At 37.3% G+C, this 24,059-nt stretch overlaps 1 pseudogene; it reads right to left on the bottom strand.

Moving 5' to 3' along the window:
* Positions 1–3,273: 3,273 nt before the first annotated feature.
* LOC127109185 (uncharacterized) lies at positions 3,274–3,373 on the bottom strand (annotated as a pseudogene).
* Positions 3,374–24,059: the final 20,686 nt, after the last annotated feature.

The following is a 24,059-nucleotide window of genomic DNA, read 5'->3' as shown; positions in this document are numbered from 1 at the left end:
CATGGGAATCAGGATCGCTGTATCTGCTTGAACATCTGTCAGGTTGCACTGTCTGAAGAGAAAACCCACTGAAGAATATAATACAAGATCAAAGCTTTGCTCCAAAAAACCGGGTTGGTTGGAGGTTAAGGTTTCCTGAATTTAGCCCGCCCCTCACTGGTAGGTTCTAAGAACAGAAGTTCGCCAGCTTCAGCCCTTCAGTCGCGAATAATACATTTACCACTGAAGGTTTGGCATTATTACGGGACAAAAGACCTTCATTGACTCCCCTCAACAGGACATCCTAAAGCAAGTTCCCAGTCTCGGGATCCTCGGATTGAGCAGCGAGAATGCGCCCACCAGAGCTAACATAATCACGTCTCGGAGGAGAGGCCTCGACTGAGTTCTCGGGAAATGGTCACCAGAGTCGACGATTTCTAGAGGAACATCCTGCCGTTACGGAACACCCGTAAGACATAATATATCCAAAAGAAACCTCGTCTGGGTGTGGTTCTTCACGAACGACTTAACGTAGCAACACGCCACGCAAGCCTCATGATTATCCACTCTAAAACCTGTGTGTACACTCAAGCCTGGGTAATGGGCTTATCTCTCATAAAACACCCCATCCCAACGAACAAACAAACAGATCCAACAGATGCATGCAAGCAGGTAAGCAAATAAATGTACAAAAGCATGAACACCCAATAAACAAGAAATCACACAAGCTAGGAGGGACTCGCTTAGGGAAGATGGATCAGCAAGAGGTCAACTTCTTAGTTTCCCCAGCAGAGTCGCCAACTGTCGCAACCTGAAAAATACAGTGCGCGAAAAAACAACCGGCGAAAGAAAATGACAGAAGAGTCGCCACCGTGCGTTATTTATCCCAAAGGAAGGAAAGGAAATGATAACATGAAATTACATCATATTTTAGGACTTAATTCAATTAAATTTTATCATTATTTATTTCAGCTCACTTCATTTTATTAGATATTATGCGGTATTTTCTTCCTATTTGTCTCAGGTGGCTTATTTTGAAGCACAAGTAAAAATGGAAGAAAAGGAGGTGCAAAAAGAGAGAAAATGAACCAAATGTCAAAGCCCAGCCCAAAGTACAAGAACACAGGTGTTGTGCCTGTGACGGGCGTCACAGAGGCTGTGACGAGCGTCACGCCTTGCACACTCCTGTGACGAACGTCACACATGGTGTGACGAACGTCACACCAGTCCCCTACATTTTTGGCGCAAGGAACGCTTCAGAGACGTTGAGGGAGAGTTGAAGCCGATGTCCACGCCTAAGTACTTTGCACGTTGAAGACCTTTGGAAGCGGAAGCAGTTACTCAAGGCACCAATATAAATAGCCACTTGCCAAACCTAAAAGGGGTCCACGCTTTTCCACATTTTTCTTTGCCGTTTTCGCTTTTTCATATTTTCTTTTCCAGCAGCTTAGGCATTGTTTCTTTATTATTTTTACGAGTTCTACACTATTTCCCTTGCAATTTCTATTTTCCTTTTTAGCATTTAGTTAATTCTTTTCGCACAATAGTTTCTACACCGGAAACTATTGTGTACCTTTTTATCGGATCTAACCTTACGTTAGAATCCAGTTTTTTATTTCCTTCGTTTTAATTCGTTGTTTAATTGAAGAATCCAAGAACAAATCCTACCGGCTTGTGGTGGAGTGTTCAAGACTACTGTTTAACTTATTCAGGTTCTTTAATGATTATTTAATGCTTTGTTTTATTATTTGTTTATATTACCTGCCTGGGATGAGTCTGTTTATGCATGATAAGTATTTAAGTTTGTTTAGCATGTCTGGCTAATTCGCTTAGATATCGGTATGTAAAGTAAGCGGAATAAGGGATCATAACTAAGTCGGTTTAATTAAATTTAAAATTAAAATCACTCTTTTTACGGTCTCAATTTACAGGTTTAATAACAAAGGTTTTTGCGAAAGTAAAAGACATAAAGAAGTTAAAATCAATAGAGCGAGAGTTTGAGGTTTTAACTGGACAGTGTAAATTAGACATTAATTCTAGATCAGGGCGAGAGCAAGTTTTAGAGTTAATTAAATTCCGATCTTTTCCAAAAAGTATTTTTAAAGATTGAATGTGAGGACGAGAGTTAAGCATTCGAATTTAATTATATAACCTGAGTCAACAGATCGAGAGTTTGAGATAAGGGTGTTTAAACGGTCAGTGTTTTCTTGAAAAGAGTTTCTATGGACTGTATTGCTTTCAAAAAATGGTTTTTTGACTTAATTATAAGTGACAGCTACATTAACATAAAATCATGGTTTATTCAACAGAGCGAGAGTTTGAGATAAAACTTTTAATCAATAGAGTCAACTGAAAAGATTTATTTTAAAACCAAGAAACTGTCAAAGAATTGATTCCCTAATTACGACGAACTACATACCGGTATCCGCTTTATTAATATTTAATTTAGATTCTATTTTTAGTTTTAGCTTTTCCCCCAAACAATCGAACATTATCCACCTTAGCTTTACGAAGTAACCTTAGATAACGGTATATCGATTCATAAGTCCCTGTGGGATCGATATCTTTTAAAACTACGCGATAGAACTGTGCACTTGCAGTTTGTACCCCATTTTCGACTCATAAAGTCGCGATCAAGTTTTTGGCGCCGTTGCCGGGGACTTTTATTTAATCGATATCGTAACTCTTCCGTTACGCTGTAGAGACTAAGGTTTCTTTTTCTTCTATTCTTTCTTTCGTTGATTTGTATGCCACGCACTCGCTCACAAGGCGAACCGCTCTATTTACGAATCAACGATATCGAACTATATCTTCGAGTCCTACGACGAATTCGGGAATATCGTGCTGCAAACAATCTCCCTCCTGTAGAATTTCCTGATTTCAAAAACATTTTTCCTTCGATAACCGAGATGGCAGAACCAGCTCGTGCTCTTAGAGATTACGCCGCCCCATCGCAAGATGAACCGCATTCAAGTATTGCTCCACCCGCAATCGAAGCAAACAACTTCGAACTTAAACCTTCGCTGTTGCAGGCAGTGCAACAGAACCAATTCTCTGGAAATCCTACCGAGGATCCAAACCTTCATTTATCCGTATTTGTCCAATACGCTGATACTATTAAAGCTAATGGTGTCACTTCAGAGGCAATTCGACTTCGTCTTTTTCCCTTCTCATTAAGAGATAGCGCTAGAAGATGGCTTCAGTCTCTCCCTTCCAACTCTGTCACCACATGGAACGAGTTGAAGAAAGTTTTTCTTGCCTGATACCTTCCGCCAAGCAAAACAGCTATGTTAAGAGCCCAGATAAACGGATTTAAACAGAAAGACAACGAGTCTCTTTTCGAAGCATGGGAAAGATACAAAGACATGATGAGACTTTGCCCACACCATGGTTTGGAAGACTGGTTAGTAATTCACACATTTTATAATGGTCTCTTGTACAACACAAGGTTAACAATAGACGCCGCTGTAGGTGGTGCATTAATGAACAAACCTTATGCTGATGCTTACCAGCTTATCGAGAGCATGGCCCAAAACCACTACCAGTGGGGAACCGAACGAACAATGGTGGAAAAACATCAAACGAAAAATGGCATGTACGAGATAAGTAACCTTGATCACGTCAATGCAAAAGTGGATGCTTTAGTCCAGAAAATTGAAAGTTTAAATGTATCACCTCCAGCCGCCGTGGTTGCTATAACTCAGAATTGCGAGGTCTGTGGAATCCAAGGTCACACTCCTACGGATTGTCAACTCTTGACAGGAATCCAAGCAGAGCAAGTAAACTACGCTCAAGGAAGCCCCTACTCGCATACCTATAACTCAAATTGGAAGAACCATCCAAACTTTTCATATAAAAGTAATAATGCTTTGTACGCACCTGGACAATCTCCAAATCAAGCCTCAGCTATACCCCTGGGATACCAGAAACCGAACCCATCCATGCCTAACAATAACGCCCCTAGGAAATCCAACTTGGAAATCATGATGGAAAACTTTATAGCTTCCCAATAACAAACCAATAAAGATTTCTTAAACCAGAATGTACACACTGGCGAACAACTTAAACAACTAGCAAGCAAAGTAGATGCCCTGGCTACCCATAACAAAATGCTGGAAACACAAATATCACAAGTAGCTCAACAACAAGCGCCTACTGCTGCCCCAACTGGTACATTCCCTGGACAGCCCCAACCTAACCCGAGAAGCCACGCTCATGCAATCATATTAAGAAGTGGAACGGAAGTGGAAGGACCGTCTGATCCAAGGATAGAAAACCAAAACCCTAAAAAATCAACTGAGGAAAGCGAACCTAAGGAAAAGGAAGAGAGTAATAAGGAAACCATAGAAAAGAAGGAACCTTATGTACCTCCACCACCTTATAAACCACCTATCCCTTACCCTCAAAGGCTTGTTAAAACCAAAGATGCGGGCCAATTTAGAAAATTTGTTGATCTCCTTAAACAATTAAACGTTACAATTCCGTTCACCGAAGCTATTACGCAGATGCCCTCATATGCTAAATTCTTAAAAGAAATTCTTTCTAATAAGAGGAAACTTGAAGATAGCGAAACCGTTACACTCCCTGCCGAATGTAGCGCTATAATCCAAAACATGCCTCCTAAACTCAAGGATCCGGGTAGTTTCTCTATACCCTGTCACATAGGAAAATTTGTCATCGACAAAGCTTTATGCGATTTAGGAGCCGGAATTAGCGTTATGCCTTTATCCATATGTAAGAAACTGGAAATGGGAGAATTAAGACCAACCAAAATGTCTGTGCAACTAGCAGATCGTTCCATAAAATATCCTGTAGGAATTCTTGAAAACGTTCCCGTACGCATAGGTCAATTCTACATTCCAACTGATTTTACAATTATGGACATTAGAGAAGATGATATTACACCCATTATACTGGGAAGACCGTTCTTAGCAACTGCCGGTGCAATCATAGACGTAAAACGAGGACGACTCACCTTCGAAGTAGGTGAAGAGAAAATTGAGTTCATTCTTTCCCAATTCTTGAAAGCACCTGCAATAGAAGATACATGTTACTTCATGGATATCATCGATGAATGCATAAAAGAAGCAGAGTTAGGAGAAGACAAATCATCCGACTACCTTGTAGAAGACAAATCTAACCAATGTTTAGCAATAACACCGGACCCTACGCAATGTCTTAACAAACCAACCCTTGACCTGAAAACACTTCCCAAAAATCTGAGATATGAATTCCTAGACTTAGAACTTGAAAGACCTGTGATAGTTAATGCAGACCTAGGAAGACTTGAAACAGAAAAACTCCTACATATCTTAAGAAAGTATCCAACCGCACTAGGTTGCCACATCACCGATCTTAAAGGAATAAGCCCTTCTATTTGTATGCATCGCATCATGCTGGAAGAAGACTGTAAAACCTCTAGAGAACACCAGAGAAGACTAAATCCGACCCTGAGTGAAGTAGTAAAGAAGGAAATAACCAAGTTATTAGAAGCAGGCATTATATATCCTATATCTGATAGCAAATGGGTTAGTCCTGTACACGTAGTACCAAAGAAAGGAGGCATAACCGTTAATGAAAACGAAAAAGGGGAAACTATAACTAAACGAATCGAATCGGGATGGAGAATGTGCATTGACTATAGGAAACTAAACAAAGCAACCCGAAAAGATCATTTCCCTTTACCATTCATTGACCAAATGTTAGAACGATTAGCAAAACATTCACATTTCTGTTATCTAGACGGTTATTCAGGCTTCTTTCAAATACCAATTCACCCTGATGACCAAGAAAAGACAACGTTCACGTGCCCTTTTGGTACCTTCGCTTATAGACGAATGCCGTTTGGCCTATGTAATGCTCCTGCAACTTTTCAAAGATGCATGATGGCAATTTTCGCCGACTTTCTCGAAAACATCATGGAAGTATTTATGGATGACTTTTCCGTCTACAGACAAAGTTTTGAAGAATGCCTTGAAAACCTAGAAAGAGTTCTTGAGCGATGTGTAAAAGTAAACTTAGTACTTAACTGGGAGAAGTGCCACTTTATGGTACAAGAAGGAATTGTTTTAGGACACATCATCTCGAACAGAGGAATTGAAGTAGACAAAGCCAAAATAGAGGTAATCGAAAATCTTCAACCCCCAAGAACCGTGAGAGAAGTACGAAGCTTCTTAGGACACGCCGGTTTTTACCGACGATTCATCAAAGACTTCTCTAAGATAACTAAACCTTTAACCGGACTATTGATGAAAGATGCTGAATTCATATTCGACGATAACTGTTTAAAAGCATTTCAAACGCTTAAGCAAGCATTGATCTCCGCACCCATAATGCAGACACCCGACTGGAATGAACCATTCGAAATAATGTGTGATGCCAGCGATTATGCTGTAGGTGCTGTTTTGGGACAACGAAAGGATAAAAAGCTTCACGTTATATATTACGCAAGTAGGACCCTAGATGAAGCGCAGATGAATTACGCCACTACCGAGAAAGAACTCCTAGCAGTGGTATTTGCGCTAGATAAATTTCGTTCCTACTTGGTCGGAGCCAAAATAATAGTTTACACTGATCACGCCGCTATCAAATACCTCTTAACAAAAAAGGATGCTAAACCTAGACTCCTAAGATGGATCTTGTTGCTACAAGAGTTCGATTTAGAAATCAAAGACAAGAAAGGAACTGAAAACGTAGTAGCAGACCACCTCTCTAGACTTGAGAACCTTGAACCGGAAAGAACATCAATTAATGATGATTTCTCGTACGATAAACTTATAGCTACTTTGGAAGAGAATAACTCTGACAAGCCAGTAGAAACCACCTTAGCTATATCTGTCACACCATGGTACGCTGATCTTGTCAATTATTTAGCCGCCGGAATAGTTCCACCTACTTTATCCTACCAACAGAAGAAACGATTCTTCTACGACATAAAACACTATTACTGGGATGATCCCTTACTTTTCAAAAGAGGCCCCGATGGTATCTTCCGTCGATGTATACCCGAAGAAGAGGTAGAAAATATAATCCAACACTGCCACTCCGCTCCTTATGGTGGACACGCAAGTACATCCAAGACCTGCTCTAAAATCCTACAAGCCGGCTTTTATTGGCCAACTATGGAAGGACGTACATGCGGCTATTAAGGAATGTGACAGCTGCCAACGCACAGGAAACATATCTAGACGTGACGAGATGCCACAAAAGGGTATTTTGGAAGTAGAGATTTTCGACGTATGGGGAATAGACTTCATGGGACCTTTTCCATCCTCTTTCGGTAACAAATACATACTCGTGGCAGTTGACTACGTATCAAAATGGATCGAAGCTATAGCTTCTCCAACAAATGACACCCGAGTAGTAACTAGACTCTTTAAGAATATAATATTTCCGAGATTTGGCATCCCAAGAATAGTAGTCAGTGATGGTGGATCGCACTTTATATCCAAGGTACTCGAAAAACTATTGTTTAAATACGGCGTGAGACATAGGATAGCGACACCTTACCACCCTCAGACCAGTGGGCAAGTGGAAGTGTCCAATAGAGAGATTAAACAAATATTAGAGAAAACAGTCGCCACTTCAAGGAAAGATTGGTCATTAAAATTACCAGAGGCTTTGTGGGCATACCGAACTGCTTATAAAACCCCCATAGGGACGACCCCATTTAAGCTCATTTATGGAAAATCCTGTCACCTCCCGGTAGAGTTAGAGCATAAGGCCTATTGGGCTATTAGAAATCTGAATTTAAACTATAAGGTCGCCGGCGAAAAGAGAATCCTTGACATAAACGAATTAGAGGAACTCAGAAGAGACGCCTATGAAAATGCCAGAATCTACAAAGAAAGAACAAAACAATGGCATGACAAGCGTATATCAAGGAAAATCTTCAAGCAAGGCGACGCAGTCCTTTTATTTAACTCTAGACTAAAGCTATTCCCGGGAAAACTACGATCCAGATGGTCAGGTCCTTTTCATATCACTAACATCTTTCCCAGTTGAGCGATAGAAATTAAAGGCAAATCCACAGAACCGTTCACCGTAAACGGGCAACGTCTAAAACACTATCACTATGCGGAAACCAACGAAGATTCGCAAATCCTACACTTAGACGAAATGCCCCCAGGATCAATAGATTATACTTAACAGTTTTCTTTGTCGAGCTTGCGACATTTAAACAAAGCGCTTAGTGGGAGACAACCCACAATTATTTTATTATTTTCTTATTCTATTATTATCATTTTCCTATTTCTTCCTTAATTATTCTTTTAATTTCTGTTTAGTATTCATTCCTGATTTATTTTAATTCAAAAAAAAAAATAATAATAATAATAATAATAATAACTTTTTTCTTCTTTCGGCATTTGGCCAAATCCTAACTAAAACTCATGTTTTCTTTTCTCTAGCTAACACTAACCAGATGGGACATATTGATCGTATGGGTATCAAATTCAGAGGAATGGCTCAGAAACAAAAGTTTGACGAACTAGCCACTAGAGAGATGCTACCTAGTTTATATGCTGATGATTGGGCTATGACTGCCCTTGGACTAAGAGAAAGTGTCCTGTATTTGCTGAATCAGATAGGATGGGAGACATCCCCTATCCTAAGACATTTCGCCACCTACCGGAGACTCACACTAGAATTCCTTAGCTCATTAATCTATCTACCCAGCCATGGAAAAGGAATTAGCAGAGGTTTTATCCAGTTCAGAATGTTCAACATGGAGTACCAGTTTAATATTAGAGACTTTACAAACCTATTGGGTTTTCCTACCTCCTTTGACACATTCACAGTAAGCCAAGAAGAACTTTTTGAGTATAGAGAACTTGAACACTTTTGGGGTAGTTTGACTGGAAATGATGAACCCGAGGACCATGAGTTTCTCCCTGGAAACATTCATAACCCGGCCTTCCGTTACTTCCATGGGATCCTCACCCACACCTTATTTGGAGAGAAGCCAAACAGCACTTCAGTTTCACGTGATGAACTCTTCATCCTATTCTGTGCTTCTCAGAACCGTCCAGTAAACGGTGCCACCTTTATGCTAGCAAATTTAGACCACCTTATCCAAGATGAGCGAGCACCCATTAGAATAGGCGGTCGGATAACCATGATTGGTAACGCTATCGGGTTACGTCAGTCGATTCTCGACCTAAGCCCTTTTTGTGGCATTACTACCATGAGTATACCTTTCCTCTTCAACACCTTGTTTATAGCAAACCTAGGATCTGATGAGTTTGAGCTTATTATTAATAACCAGGTTCTTTGCCTATTTACCTTACCCGATCCTAGGACTAGTATTCATGACCGCAACAACTGGCTCTACAATCTGAACGAAACCCCCACTCCTGCTAGATCCACTGAATCCATCCAGGACTATGAGATTTGTGATGACTATGAGATTCATAATGACCAGATCCCTTATGCTGAATCTGACCCTCAGACACCATCTGGCTATTATGATATTGACCCTCCTCCTCAGCCTGTTCAGACCGAAGAATCAGCAATATCCGACCTCCGGCATCATATGCCCGGAACTGATTATAACACCGCCATTGAAGCTTTGATGTCAGAACAAGACGCCCTCAGAGAAGAATTTACTGACATGAGACACAAAGTTCTAGGATACATAAGCAGTATGACAGATCAGTTTCACGAGTTGCTACACCGTGTTAACTCTTTTGCTCCTCCGGCCAGAGATCGTGCAGATGGATAGAATTTAGTTATTTTTCTTAGCTATTTAGTTTTAAGTTAGATTATTCATTAATGTTATTTGAATTCATGTTCGCATTTGTTTCCTTTTTACATTTCTTTTGTTTTTTTTCTTTCCAATATTACATTATGATCATTTTATTGAAGTTATTTATTTAATTTTATTATGCAATAGCTATTATATTCTCTACTGTTGCTGCCTATAACCTATTGAATTATTCATGCAATATTATGCAAAGTAGAATAGCATGCAAGATAAATTAATTAGCAAGATAAAATAATCTAAAAAAAAAACAAAACAAAATAATAAAAATAAATCCATTACCAAAGTAATTCTGTAGAACGCTACTGAAGCCTTGCCAAAAAGAATGTGTGACGAGCGTCACACAATCTATGACGAACGGCACGCCAAGAGCCTGTTACGAGCGTCACACCCCTGTGACGAGCGTAACACCTTTCTGACTAGGTGAACGTTACATAGCCGTTGGAGACGAACGTTACACCCTTCAATTTTTATCTTCCCCATTTATTCACATTTACCCACATTTATTTACTTTTCAACCACCTTTTTCTCCAACTTCCAAATTCTTTTCCTATAAATACCCATCAAAACCTCCCTTCATTCACCACAAACAATTCTCTCCTATCAAATACATTTCTCTTCTCTCCAAATTACTCCTTCAAATTCATTCATCACTATGGCGGGAAATCAGAATTTCGAAAATATCATCTTCCGATCCGAAGACGAAAATTATCAAAGGGAGCAATTCGAGCGTTTCCAACAGCGAGGCGTCGTCTCCACCAGGTACCCTGATTTTACTTGTTTACACCAATTAGGATTACTCCAAGGTATCGAATGGATGCTCCGTCAAGCCGACTTAACCTTTCTATGCACCCATAACCAACCAACATACCCCTCCCTAACTTTAGAATTCTTGAGTTCATACGCATACACCACTCCCGCCGGTGAAGATGAATTTTTAACCGGCACCGCAACCTTCCGAATGTTCAACACCGAGTACTCCTTAACCCAAAACCAATTGAGTACCATGCTACAATTTCCCACAGAAGGTCAAGTCTACCCCAGAATCCCTCCCGAAATAAACTGGAGCACGGTTTCCATTTCCACCCTTTTTAAGAAAATATCCGGTCTAGATGCCTACAACTGGGAAGAACTCCTTCTTTCCCACATACATAACCCAACCATCCGATATTTTCTTCGGATCCTACAAAACACAGTTTTTGGAAGACCAAACAACAGTAAGGTCAACGCAAAAGAACTATTCTTCCTCGAATGCGTCTTCGAACCGACTGCTAAGGTAAACGCTGCCTCTTTTCTACTTCATCATATCCGCACCTTATGTGCTAGAGGCCGCCAACCCTTTGTAATTGGTGGATTAATCACCACCATTGCACTTGGCTTAAACTTAGAGGACCGACTCCAAACCTTAGAATCCCTACCTCCCCTATTTATGGACATCAACTACTGTCGATCCAGCCGCATGATTAAGAATAGAGTAGGAGGCGGATATTATCTTATGGTGAACAACCAGGCCATCCCAAGCGTTGTCCTACCCAACATGGCCCTGACCGATGTCACAAACCGCAACCGCCTCCTCTATGATCTAAATGCTCCCGAAGCCACCGAGCCTTCACAAGCAAACCCGCCCACAGACGAGTTTGAAGGAATGGAGCACGGTGATCAACCTCCTGCACAACAATCAGTCCCGCTCAACCCTTCCGATAATGCAACTGGCCCATCCTCACGTCGTCGACGAAGAAGGCCTGCAACCAACGATGACATCATGGATGCTATTGATGGTATGCAAGCACAGAATGTCGAGATGATGCAAATGATGCGTCAAATGCAACAACAACAGGATGCTAGGAATGCCATAACCGACCAGCGGTTTACTGAGTTGTTCAGCAGATTTGACAACTTAGACATACGTCAACGATCACCTGGCCCAAGAACCAGAGGCAGAAGGCAGCCTTAGTTGTAGTTTCTTGTTCCTTTCCATATTGTATTTCATTTCCTTAAAACATTGGGGACAATGTTTAATTTAAGTGTGGGGGGGGGAAACCTTGTTCTTTCAACCTTCCCTTTTCAAGTATGTTATTTTCCCTTTCATTGTTATTTCCCTTTTTTGTTTAAAAAAAATATATTATAATATATATTTATTTTAAGTCAAGTCCCTAGTGTGAAAAATTCTTATTATCTATTCCCCTCAATTTTCTTGAGCCATAACAAAAATTTAACACACCCAATAAGTATAAAGGTCGCTTATTTTATAAAACTTGAGTGAAATCAAGACAAAAATTATTACCATAACAACGCTCTAAGAACCTCAACATGTTAGATCAGGATAAGTACCTATTATACCAATCCCTTGAACTTTTAGTTTTATAGTAACCCCGAGTAGTTTATACAAGAAGTCAGCACCATCCTAATAGCAAACTACGTGGAGAGCCGATGAATATAAGCGAATGATTCCCAAAGTAACATAAAAAAAAAAATATATATATATATATATATATATATATATAATATATATATATATATATATATATATATATATATATATATATATATATATATTATATATATATATATATATATATATATATATATATATATATATATATATATCAGGAAATGCACTAATTAAGTTAGGTGATCCCTACCAGATCATTTAATCTAAAGGTTGCAAATCATACAAAAGCATAAGATAAAGATCCATTACGAGTTGGTTCAGCAGGTATCTGGTACTGAACTTGGTAGGGCAGACTACGGTCCGATCCCCCGCAATTTGCAATGGACTGAATAACGAAGTTATCCGACTTATGTACCAGAACTTCAAGCTAAAAAGGGAATCAGAATCACTAACCGGTTACTCCACTATGTGCGCGAAAAGATAAAGGGCTTAATGTGATTTCGCTTGAATGAAAACGGGTGAAATAAGATTGAAGGAACTAGGATAGCTATCGTAGTGTACTTGAACTGATTTGCATAAGGCAGGGTTATCTAGGATGTGACGGTGGTTGTTGATGTCAAGATTAAACTCAAGTTGCTTCTAAACTAAATCCACTTGCAACCTATTACGAATTGATGTGTGTTTTGAAATTTTATCTGGCTAAAACCTTTAACGAGTTCTATACTGAATTTTGCTTGAGGACAAGCAAAGATCTAAGTATGGGGGAGTTTGATAACATGAAATTATATCATATTTTAGGACTTAATTCAATTAAATTTTATCATTATTTATTTCAGCTCACTTCATTTTATTAGATATTATGCGGTATTTTCTTCCTATTTGTCTCAGGTGGCTTATTTTGAAGCACAAGTAAAAATGGAAGAAAAGGAGGTGCAAAAAGAGAGAAAATGAACCAAATGTCAAAGCCCAGCCCAAAGTACAAGAACACAGGTGTTGTGCCTGTGACGGGCGTCACAGAGGCTGTGACGAGCGTCACGCCTTGCACACTCCTGTGACGAACGTCACACATGGTGTGACGAACGTCACACATGGTGTGACGAACGTCACACCAGTCCCCTACATTTTTGGCGCAAGGAACGCTTCAGAGACGTTGAGGGAGAGTTGAAGCCGATGTCCACGCCTAAGTACTTTGCACGTTGAAGACCTTTGGAAGCGGAAGCAGTTACTCAAGGCACCAATATAAATAGCCACTTGCCAAACCTAAAAGGGGTCCACGCTTTTCCACATTTTTCTTTGTCGTTTTCGCTTTTGCATATTTTCTTTTCCAGCAGCTTAGGCATTGTTTCTTTATTATTTTTACGAGTTCTACACTATTTCCCTTGCAATTTCTATTTTCCTTTTTAGCATTTAGTTAATTCTTTTCGCACAATAGTTTCTACACCGGAAACTATTGTGTACCTTTTTATCGGATCTAACCTTACGTTAGAATCCAGTTTTTTATTTCCTTCGTTTTAATTCGTTGTTTAATTGAAGAATCCAAGAACAAATCCTACCGGCTTGTGGTGGAGTGTTCAAGACTACCGTTTAACTTATTCAGGTTCTTTAATGATTATTTAATGCTTTGTTTTATTATTTGTTTATATTATCTGCCTGGGATGAGTCTGTTTATGCATGATAAGTATTTAAGTTTGTTTAGCATGTCTGGCTAATTCGCTTAGATATCGGTATGTAAAGTAAGCGGAATAAGGGATCATAACTAAGTCGGTTTAATTAAATTTAAAATTAAAATCACTCTTTTACGGTCTCAATTTACAGGTTTAATAACAAAGGTTTTTGCGAAAGTAAAAGACATAAAGAAGTTAAAATCAATAGAGCGAGAGTTTGAGGTTTTAACTGGACAGTGTAAATTAGACATTAATTCTAGATCAGGGCGAGAGCAAGTTTTAGAGTTAATTAAATTCCGATCTTTTCCAAAAAGTATTTTTAAAGATTGAATGTGAGGACGAGAGTTAAGCATTCGAATTTAATTATATAACCTGAGTCAACAGAGCGAGAGTTTGAGATAAGGGTGTTTAAACGGTCAGTGTTTTCTTGAAAAGAGTTTCTATGGACTGTATTGCTTTCAAAAAATGGTTTTTTGACTTAATTATAAGTGACAGCTACATTAACATAAAATCATGGTTTATTCAACAGAGCGAGAGTTTGAGATAAAACTTTTAATCAATAGAGTCAACTGAAAAGATTTATTTTAAAACCAAGAAACCGACAAAGAATTGATTCCCTAATTACGACGAACTACATACCGGTATCCGCTTTATTAATATTTAATTTAGATTCTATTTTTAGTTTTAGCTTTTCCCCCAAACAATCGAACATTATCCACCTTAGCTTTACGAAGTAACCTTAGATAACGGTATATCGATTCATAAGTCCCTGTGGGATCGATATCTTTTAAAACTACGCGATAGAACTGTGCACTTGCAGTTTGTACCCCATTTTCGACTCATAAAGTCGCGATCAGGAAACGCTCGAAGTAAACCTGAAAAAGGAAAGGACAAGACGGGGTCTCGCAACCAAATCTTGGGTTCGGGAGCCGGTTATGCGAAGGGAAGGTATTAGCACCCATACGCATCCGTAGTACTCTACGGGATCCACTTTTGTAGTTCTTGTCTAAAGGGTGTGAGTTTATCTTGTGTTGTTTACCAAAAAAAAAAGGTTAAATGAAAATGACTCGCGCGGATGTCGCATCCACTGCATACGTATCTCATTTGAATATGAGAATCAGAGTCTTCGTAGCTCGACTGACCTATGGGTTGGGGGGATGTGTGCTCGCTAAGACATCGCGTCTTATGCCTACGTATCTCATCTGGAATGAGAATCAGAGCAAGCCGTAGTTCGGCTAACTACGGGGTTATGGAGTGGGTTTTGGACGAACGACGTTACTACGCAATCTACCGGATGCTCGACCTTTGGAGACTTACTCACCTGTAGTAGAAGGAGTAAATGTGTGTTTAGGAGAAGAAAAATCAATGAAGGGTTAGGGTTTGGTGAACTCATGCAAAAAGGCAGTCCTTGACGAAGGAACCTGTAAAAAAAACACAAAAACATTGCCTCCTATCGAGGTCTTCCAGCTAGGAAAGCAGTAAAATGCGGGAAAAATGTAAAAGTACCACGCGGATAAAGATCCGAAGTAACGGCAGTTATAGGAACGGGAAACCCATGGATCCTTCCAAGCTAAACACCATCAAAGAAAGTGAGTCAGTACAGGTAATCGGAATGAAACCTCCAGGGGGTATCCCACAAATAAAGTGGAAAACCACGCAAGTTATCCCTACAAAAGTCATGTGAGCCCTCACAAAAACTCAACAAAAGGGTTAGTGAAACACGACAAGCATTTTTTTCATGGATAACAGTATGGTTTCAGAAACCTCAAACCCTGTGGCATACACTTCAGAAATTAAACGATTAAGCATTCAAGGCATTATTTATACATTCATACATAATTATGACCTTTGGGCAAAAACCTAATGAAATTCATCCATCATACCTCAAACATTCAGATGATCCAAATTAAGAGCATAAAGGTAATGGGAATAAGGGCAAACCTGATTGGAGAGCTTGATTGAAATTGAGTGGCACCCGTGAGGTTTACAAAACAATCTTTAGGGTTTGGAGGCTGCTTTGAGTTCTCTGTCAGGTTTCTCTCCAGGTTTTGTCCAGGGTTTTGTTTCAAGGAAACCCCAGAGTATTTTGCTTCTCCTCCCTTTTTCTCAAGTGAAGCCTTGGTATTTATAGACTGAATTTCATGGCTTTGTGGGCTCAAATGAGAGAGACCCAAGTCCAAAATTTTTGTTATATTTTATTTATTTATTTATTATTATTTTTATTTATTTATTTATTTATTTTATTTTATTTTTCGTTTTTTTTTTTAAATAAAGTTTCTTGGGTCTAATTCTGATTGACATGATGAAATGCAATGTATCTAATGTTAAATGACCTAAAAATGAATGCATGCATGAGGTGTAAAGCGTATGCTTCCAGGAAAAATGAAGGGTAAATTTTGGGATATTACACTTTTAAGTAAGTTTGACTTGGAAAACACTTGACGTTGGATCAAGTGTGCTTTTTTTCTTTTGAAAAAGATCCTTTTATCGTTTAATTTTATCTTTTTAGTTAGAATGAAGTTGAAAACACTAAATGAAATTAAACCTAAGTTATTACATGTTTATGGGGGTGGGGATATATTACCCACATTGGGGGGATTATACAAAATAAAAGGGATGGGAAATGGAATCATACAAGTTACAAGCCAAATACAATTCCTAAAACAATCGAGTGGCCATGGCATCCTTAAGTGTAAACACACAATACAAGGAAAATGAAAAATGCAACCAATAATGATAATGGAAATACATTACGGATCAAGTTAAATGATCAAAGTAACCATACAAGGCAAATTGAATTGAAATGGATCAAATAGAATAAAACATGCATCCAAGTTAAACACATTCAATGGCATTATTGAATCAAAAGGAAATGAATTCAAAATGGACAATTAGTGAAGGTGGACCATATGCACAAGATGTGAAATGATATCTAAGCAAGGCATACCTCATGGCAAATTGAAAAGGAACTTTCAATTTAAGAGATCACAATCCAATGGACTTTCAATGTAAATTTAACCTAATGGAAAATCATCATGCATGGTATACATACTATCATGGCTCATGGATCAATATCAAGATCATCACATTTTTAATCCCAACAAAGCCTAGTAAAACACATTTGATCATGGTAACTAACATAGTGATTAACATGGTAATCAAAATCACAATTAAAATTGACTATGTAAAAGGGATCACAAAAATCATCAATTAAAGTGATTAAAAACAATTCAAACCTAATGAAATTAACACTAAACATGGCCAACTTTAATCAATTTTTTATCATAAAAATATGTCAAAATATGGTAGCAAATACTATGGAAAAATAATGAAAAAAAGAAATGTCAAAAAAAGAAGAAAAAAAAATAAGTCAAACACAAGGGGTTCAAAGTGAAAATAAGATGTAGAAAGATGAATCTGGCGCAGGGCCGAACAGGGAGGCCCATTCCCAATTATGATGTTAAGGCATGGGGTGCAAGGGAATAGGGTGTACGCTCAGTGAAAATGCAAGGCCCATACCATGGTGTCCCATCATGTGAATGGAAATGTAACTCAACACTCGGAAATTGAAAATTCAAGTAAATTTCAAAATGAAATTCAAATGATAAAAAAATGCATGCAGTAAACATTCAAGATTTTAAACAATCAGTTTAAGCTCTACCACTAACCACCGCGTCGGAGCTTGCCTCTAGTAGTGGTGGTCATCCAAAATATAAATTAAACATATCATGTACTATCAAGCTAAACAAGGATCCGGACTCAATTTTACAAGATTCTAAATCAGAAATCCAAATCGAAGACAAAGGCTAAAGAACCCTAATTAGTCTACATAAAATTAAATGGTCATTATGAGGAATCAAAGCCCAAGAGGTTGGGGCTTTAATTTATCTCATCATTTCCTACATGCTGGTAACAAATAATCAAAGAAAATGAGAGATTCAATAATGCACCTTATCGGAGAAGATGTTATGAGCCAACTCAGGTAAGCTTTCTCTCTCTCTCTCTCTCTCTCTCTCTCTCTCTCTCTCATCTCTCTCTCTCTCTCTCTCTCTCTCTCTCTCTCTCTCTCTCTCTCTCTCTCTCTCTCTCTCTCTCTCTCTCTCTCTCTCTCCTCTCTCTCTCTCTCTCTCAGCTCTCTCTCTCTCTCTCTCTCTCTCTCTCTCTCTCTCTCTCTCTCTCTCTCTCTCTCTCTCTCTCTCTCTCTCTCTCTCTCTCTCTCTCTCTCTCTCTCTCTCTCTCTGCTCTATTGTCCTCGAATCCTTCTTCTTCTTGAAATTCTTCTGGTCCGTGAGTGAAGAGTGGAATGATAGGATTCTGAACTCGTGATTGAGCTTCGATATGGATGATTAAGGTAAGGTTCTAATGAGTGATTGGTGATGATGATGGATGTTCAGGAAATGATTTTTGATGAAGAGGAGTTTGTATGGATTTGAGAGGTTGAAGATGAATGAGATATTCAAGATGATAGATTATGAGATTCTGAGGCGGGGAATTGGGGTCGTTGAGTGAGAGTGAGTGATTATATAGGTTATTATGCTTTGGAGTGTGTAAAAATCAATTAGTGTTGTGTAATTGAATTGTAACTGAAATATGGAATTTATAGGCAAAGGTTGGTTGGTTAGAATTTCTAAAATTGTGATTTGTTAGCATGGCTCGAGTTAATTGGTTGGAAATGCTAGGTCCAAATGAAATTAGGTGATGATGTGGTTAGTTAATTGTTTAGGTTAAGATGAGTTCAGTTCCATTTGGTTTTTCTCGAATCTTCCTGATGCACTGATGTCATTGTTGCATTAGCTATGATCATTGTCATGTGGTTGATGTATGGTAAGCCATGCCATGTTGTTGATGCAATTGCTTATATGTTGCCTACTGATGTGTGCAACAGTTGATGTAGGATGTATGTTTTGAATGTTGCTAGAGAGTTTGTTGGCAATGTGCCTGCTATGAGAGGTTTGCTGCAATAGGTGAATGCTTGTGGTTTATAAGCTATGCATTGTAGGTTGCTTGATTGAATGCAGGTTTGTTGCTAGGATGGTCATGTTTTTCTTAATGATTTCATTGTTTTGTAGGTTATTATGTTGCTGACTTAATGCAGGTTGGTACTCAGGGCTTGCTAGGTTTGTGTTTTGCAATTTGTTGTTAATTTTTCATGGCCAAGCTTGCATTGTTCTTTGGCTATTGGACTTTTAATTTTGAATAGTCAATGGTATGATGCTTATCTCATTTGGTTTAGGTTGGATTCATTTTAATATAATGACAATGTTTGTAAAAGGTCATGGCTACACTTTGGTTATGTATGTTATGGTATGCTTTGTTGCTACATGTTTGTTTAGGTCATGAACATGTATGCTTGGAAATGATATGGCATGTTTTGGATTTCTTTTTTGTAGGAGATGATGGATGTAAGATTGGATCTTGAAGAAAGAATAATGGGAATATAACTTAGGGATTCTGACATGATGAGTTCACTTTGGTCAACTGGTTGACCAAAAAGTCAACAGTTGACCAAAAGTCAACTCATGCAAAAAATGGAATTTCCTTTATAACTTTTTCAATGCAATGTATATGGAAAAATATATGTATAAATGTAGTTGATACTTGGTTTTAAATGGAACTGAATGGAATTGATTAGTTGAAACGAATGGTATTTGAAATGAATGAAAAATGGACTAATGGAAATCCAATGATGCAATCAAACCTAAAACCCTAACAACTTGAATGGATGATGATGGGAATGTGAATGAAAAAACTTGAACGAATCAAAGAATGATGTATAATCCATCATGGCATTGCAAATGAGGTGAAGGAAAATGGAAGTGGACTGAATGAACAATCCCATATGACACAAATGACCAATGAATCAAGGACCTTATCTTGGACCAATGGACAATGAGACTTGTATGAAGAATCAATGGAAACATGAACAACTAGACATGGGCAACCCATGAACTAGAAATGACCAGATAAAGTGACCATGAAAGGAACAAATGGAAGTTGTGATGCCATGAGAATGGGCTTGGACCAAAGGATACCATCAAGCAATAGATGAAAATGTCAAAACTTGAAATGAAATTAAACCAATCAATGAAACCTAATGATAAACCAAGAACATGTGGCCTTGAATGTATCTTGATCAAGAAATTGGAAGATGCACAATAGATGAGAGTGAATCAGATGAAATTAGGGTTAGATGCATACACAATGAATGATATCCATAATTAGGGTTTTGGTTTTCCAAAAAGATATAAGTGGATCCTCAAAACAATGTGCACCCACAAAGAATCAAAGATGCAAACACACTAGGGTTTGGATTGGTTGAGCAACCTCAACTTGCTAGGAAACCTTAGCTTTTACTAGGTACATAAAATTATACCTTGAATCCAAGATGTTTGTACTCTTGTCATGAACCACACTAATGTAAGTGAAATGATTAAATATGAAGATATGCATATGAATTAGGGTTATGGACCTAGATGAGCATTGTGAAGAGTAGGGTAAATTTTGGGGTATAACAGGAAGAAATTCCATCAAGTCGCCCTTGTTGATTTGATGATGGAATAGTTAGAGAAACTCCATGGCAGGAACTGAGAAATGAGTTCCCAACAACATTATTGTGTTTGATCAAGGTACTATTTGGGTGCTTAGACTTTTTCCCAGCATTTTGATTTAAAGCAACGACTTTTGATTCATCCTTATGGTTAACATGTCCATTGAAAGTTGTTGGATTGCTTCCATTTGTGGTGACACCATCAATTTCACCAACAATCATTTTCCTACTAAGAGCATGAGCAAATGGGTGAAGAGGGCTTTGCCTCTATCTTTAGTGGAGGCACACCTTGAATCTCATTGCCTTGTACAATATAATGCTCAATACTATCATGTTGAACTTTGGTAATTTGCTTTGCAAGTCTTATGTGTTCTAAGTTATGACTCACTGTCAACTTTGTTAAGTTAACGTTTCTTGAATTATAGGCCTGAGTCATCTTACATAGAATGGAAATTACATTGGATTTAGTTTTTTGGTGTGTTGATGTATGACAGTTAGCATGTTAACTGCAGGGTTTTTATAGTTATACGATAAGGTGTCTGGTTTGACTCATTTGAATTTGTTTTTCTACAAGTTCATGTTGGAAATGGTTGATGCAAGTTGTTTGGAAGCATTTGAGGATTGAGCAAAGGCCCTTAAAATGGACATTATTATGGTTTGCACTTGAAGAAACTTGGAGCATGGTGAAGACAAAGAGGAATTGCTTTGGAGTTTGAAGAGATATAGGTCCAAGGATTAGGTCTAGGGTTAGTTAACACGGTCAACCTTCCATGGTTGACATGTTGACCAAAAAGTCAACTTTTTTCCTTATGAGTGTTTTCTTCAAAAATTTATTGTAGTATTTTGTAATCTTGAATTTTGTATTGCTTGTACTCATGTATAAAGAAAATATCTTATAAATGAAGTTTTCTTTATTGTATTCTTCAATGTTTCTCACCTTTTCAAGTAAATATCCAAATATGTATTCTAGGGAAACAACTCTTGAATGATGGCTAGTAGGAATAGTCTACAAATCGGTCAACATCCTAAGACTGATTGTTTTATTAAAAAGTCAACTTTCACTTTGTAACCCAAATGACTTATAATCTTGCATAATTGAATTTGATAATTCTCTTTTCCAATTCCAATTGTTTTCCTTTTCTTATATGATGCTTTGATGGAATTTGAGACACTCTGTGATAATTTGTTCCATAAGTAAAACCATGGGGAACTTATCTGATCACCAAACGAAGGACTAATCCACATAATGTACAATAATCTTAACCCAAGAACCATCTGACCATAAGGCATAACCCACACATTGAAGCAGCCCATTTTATCCAGTTGAATCGAATATTGTTGAACCTTTGACAAAAATTTGTTACAATATTCAAATGCAGATGAATGACCTAAATGCATGATCAAATAGAAAAATGTATGAAAATGAACAAAACCATGAGCTAGGTGAATTAAATGAGGAGGTAGGGCAATTTTTTTGTATGACACATGTCAAACCCTTTGATGTCTAAGCTTGCAAAGTCAACCACAAGAAAAATAAAAATTAGTAAATCTTTCGCTCTGCATATAGATGTTAATTTTTTGGAAATTTTTGATGATATATGTTGAGATACCATATGAAGAGAAGTTTTACCATAGTAAAATGGGTATAAGGGTATGAGAGTGGAATGAATAAGATGAAGAGGTTTAAAGATTTTAAAGTGAAGATGGTAGAGAGGTTGTGTGATGTGATTTTATAAATATTTTTATGCATGATAAATAGTGAAAACATTAAATACATGAAATGATAGCCTAGAAATAGGACAAATAAATTACTCAAATTGGTTTGTCATCCTTAAAAATGAACAAACGCTTATATTCTTGAGATGTGTGAAGGTGGTAGGGGTAATAGCAAGCAGAAACTGACACTTGTATATCCACGACATAATTGTGGCCTTCCATGGATGATGGGGTTGTTAATATATGAAATTATGTTTATCTAATGGAAAGATGGCATGCCCAATGTTTAGGACAATGTGTATGACAAGTTAAATACGTATGAGACAAATAAAAATAAAAATAAAAATAACACATGAACTGGTAACCCAATTCAGTGTAAAATCACCAACGTCTAGATGGCGTTAACCCAATGAAGGAAAATTCACTCATAATAGTCAGAAGTATAAATTGAACTTAGTTGTTCAAAGAATTTTTTCCTAATATTACCCATGAATTTATATTCAAGACTCCCTATAGAAATAAATCCACTGCTGATAGTCAAAAGTATAATTGGTCTTATCTGAACTCACTCTGTCTAGTGTCACTTTCCTAATACTACCTATGACGATTCGATCAGGGCTCCCCCTAAATCTGAGACACCTTTCACTTTCACTCAAACACTCTCTCAAGTATTTGGACAATTACAAAATTATAAGAATGAATGATGAAATCAATTACAACTCAAAACAAATTATATTCCTCTATATATGAAAGACACTATCGAATAAAGTTTCATAATACAAAACAAAAAGGACTTAACTAAAACTCTCCTGTATATTAGATTTTTTCACTCAAGTTCTAAGTCTTCACAAAAGAGACTTCCTCCTTAAATAGACGTCAAGATATAGAAAGAAAGTCCATCAGGGCTTAGATCTTGAATCCGGGTGGCCTATCAAAAGAGCATGAGATCAATCTTCATAAATCTTGATTTCTAATCTTGATTGGTCATCTTTAATAAATATGAATCTCTTGATTATAACAATTTCAATCTTACAACAATTGATTATGATCATATCTTTCAAAAATACACATAATCAATCAAAACTTTATTATTAAGATTGAGATCCTTGATTGATACAAATCTCAAACAAATTAGAACATAAAAATGCATTCTTGCTAAAAAAAATCCCAAACCTAACGACATGCTAACACAATTATATCTCTGATAGAACGGAAAAGGAAACAAATATTAAAAGGAAGATATATACTTCTATTTATCTTGTACTCCAAGCAAACAGTCTCAGACAAGATGTTTGGGACATTGTGCTTGACATCTCGCTTTCCGTGAATCTTCATAAAAATAAAATAAATAATATATTTACTTGATATAATTAAGAATTACAAACCCTTAAGTAAATGATTTATAATAGAATATATTTCCAAAACATAAACACAATATAAATTTTCTTTAATAGAGATCTTCTCATTAAATACAAAATCAAATCTGGTAATAAATACAAATTCAAATAATAAATATAAATCCAAATATCTTGTTTAAACCATAAATGCAAATTCAAATCTTGTAATAAATGCCAATTCAATTCATAAATGAAAATTTAAATAATAAATTTAACTCCAAATATCTTCTCATTAAATATATGATATAATCAAATCTTTTACAAACTGGTCTGAATTAAAATAATTTGCAACTTCAATAGACTTTTTGGAAGAATTAAAACTAAAAAAATCATGAATAAAATCAAAAACAAATCAGAACCCACTCTGTGTAGCATGTGCACCAGGACTTCACAGAACATGTTCATGAAATCTTGCTCAATAAGTTTCTTACACAATTTTCTAATCAGATATTTCATTCAAAGCAACTTCAACAGAATCTTGGACTGAACAAACTTAAACCAAATCGTGTAATAACCTCTAAAATCAAACATAAAATCAAATGAGTCAAGATGTGCTCAATAACTTTCATGGCATATTATTTTCCATTTTCTTATAAAAATAAGC

Source organism: Lathyrus oleraceus, chromosome 7 (assembly GCF_024323335.1).
Source record: "Lathyrus oleraceus cultivar Zhongwan6 chromosome 7, CAAS_Psat_ZW6_1.0, whole genome shotgun sequence".
Classification (NCBI taxonomy): domain Eukaryota; kingdom Viridiplantae; phylum Streptophyta; class Magnoliopsida; order Fabales; family Fabaceae; genus Lathyrus; species Lathyrus oleraceus.
Note: the sequence above shows the minus strand (reverse complement) of the source record. Positions and strands in the feature narration are given on the sequence as shown.